General features: G+C 32.6%; 1 protein-coding gene across 1 annotated transcript in view; it reads right to left on the reverse strand.

Annotated features, from left to right (window-relative positions):
* Positions 1 to 2,500, reverse strand: part of LOC137614507 (kin of IRRE-like protein 2) — a 255,251-nt gene that overhangs the window by 220,688 nt on the left and 32,063 nt on the right. The gene's annotated exons all lie outside the window — the stretch shown is intronic.

Below are 2,500 nucleotides of genomic sequence, written 5' to 3' on the forward strand. Positions count from 1 at the left end.
TATTTATATATATATGTATATATATATATATATATATATAGAGCCACTTGCTCTTTATCATATAAGAGAGATATTACATTTTACGCCTGCATATTTAAAAAAAAAAAAAGCTGCCAATGCATTATAGAATACCTTATGCAAAATATACACATCTCTTTATGAGGAATTCCGACACACTTGGAGAATCTATTTCGAGAGTGTAAAATGCATCACTGTGAATATTTTCATTCAAAGTTAAAAGTAGCAACATTATTTATTCAAAAGTTTAGATCATAGAAAATTAATACTGCCGAGGGCCCCTGGTATAATGCAGAATCAAAATGACAGCAGAAAGAAAAATTATGTAATGTTTCTTATATGATACTAGAAATACGAATTTAGTTAAGGTTTTAATGTATCCGTTTTAGTAATAATAATAATAATAATAATAATAATAATAATAATAATAATAATAATAATAATAATAATAATAATAATAATAATAATGATAATACATGATAGTAATAATAATAATTTTAACAATAATACTAATAATAATAATAATAATAATAATAATAATAATAATAACAACAACAATAATAATAATAATAATAATAATAATAATAATAATAATGATAATAGAGAAAAAATAGCAATAACAACCACAAAAATAAACACCAATAATAATAATAATAATAATAATAATAATAATAATAATAATAATAACACCATACACAAAATTAAACACCTATAATGATATATAATGATGATAATGATGATGATGATGATGATGATGAGAATATCAATAATCAAACTTAATCAAAAGTGTCTATCACAAAAGAAAAATTGTTAGGTTCCTTTTACTTCCCCCCCCCCCCAAAAAAAAAAAAAAAACATTCCCATGAAATCCTCTACATTCCCTCAGCATTCCTGTAACTTTTATCTTCCTCTCCTGAGCCTATAAAGACAGGTGCTTTAAAGTCAAGTGTGGTTTAGAAATTGGAGTGGTATGGAAACAACAGGGTTCAGGAGAGATTCCAGAATATCCAGTGGACTGTTTAAAAATCCCTTCGAAGCTTCTGGGTTGAAAACCATGGTGAATCTGTTGTATTCCCTGTCAACCAGTTTAGTGTGCCATATCATTTTTGCACTAGGTTTCCTCTGTTTGCAATTTTGTTATTATTATTATTATTATTATTATTATTATTATTATTATTATTATTATTATTATTATTATTATTATTACTTTTAGTAGCTAAGTTATAACCCTAGTTGGAAAAGCAATTTGCTATTACATCAAGGGCTCCAAAAAGGAAAATAGCCCAGCAAGGAAAGAAAAAAAGAAAATACATGATAAGTCATTAATAATTAAAATGAAATATTTTAAGAATAGTAACATTAAAACAAATCTATCATAAATAAACAATAAAGATCTTAAAAAAAAAACAAGAGGAAGAGAAATAAGATAGAATAGTGTGCCTGAGTGTACCCTCAAGCAAGAGATCTCTAACCAAAGATAGTAAACGAACATGGTATGGCACTATCCAGGAAAATTCACTGTTATTGTAATTAACTCGGTTATTCACACCAATGCATTTCTGCAAAGTTATTGCTTCTAATTAAGGGGAAGTATTACAGTGATAAAATTAGAACGTTCAAGTAATTGCAAATTTCCCACCTACTGAACCAAGAAGTTTAGTAACTACATTAACTCTATCAAACAATTAGCAGGTTATTTAATCTTAACAACTATCAAGTTGAAGTTCTTATCAATTAGTAATTTTTAAATGTGAAGCATTTCAGAAACTTATATTTGCAGGGGAGTAGGTAAAGAGGGTAGGGTAGGGGGTGGTTTGAAAATCCACTACGGGCCTCCAAGAGAAGGGGCCTCCAAACAAAGGATGCCTCCAAGAGAGGGGGCCGTAAAAAAGATTGACCACTAAAAGATGAAGCCTCCAAAAGAGTGGCCTTCCATTGAGGGATGCCTCCAAAAGAGTGGCCTTCCATTGAGGGATGCCTCCAAAAGAGGGCCTCCAAAAGAGACTTCCAAAAGAGGGGTCATTCCAAATGACGGGGCCTCCAAAAGCGGGGCCTCCAAGAGAGAGGACTTCCAAAAGAGGGGGCCTTTCAAAAGAATGACCTCAAAGAGAGGGTGCCTCCAAAAGGGGGACCTCCAAGAGATGACCTCCAAAAGACGGGACTCCAAGAGAGGAGACCTCCAAAAGAGGGACCTTCAAAAGAGGGGACTCCTAGAGAGGAGACCTCCAAAAGAGGGGACTCCTAGAGAGGAGACCTCCAAAAGAGGGGACTCCAAGACATGAGACCTCCAAAAGAGGGACCTCCAAAAGAGGGACCCAAACAAAAGAGGTTCCACCAAGAGAGGAACAGCTCAAAAATAGGGTCCCTCCAAAGGAGGGACCTCCAAAAGAGGCTCTTCCAAGAGAAAGGTCCCTCCAAAGAAAGATCAGAAAATAAAACTAACCTCAATAGTATCTTAGAAAGCATAAAACTGTACCTAAAA

This window comes from Palaemon carinicauda, chromosome 20, assembly GCF_036898095.1.
Source record: "Palaemon carinicauda isolate YSFRI2023 chromosome 20, ASM3689809v2, whole genome shotgun sequence".
Classification (NCBI taxonomy): Eukaryota; Metazoa; Arthropoda; class Malacostraca; order Decapoda; family Palaemonidae; genus Palaemon; species Palaemon carinicauda.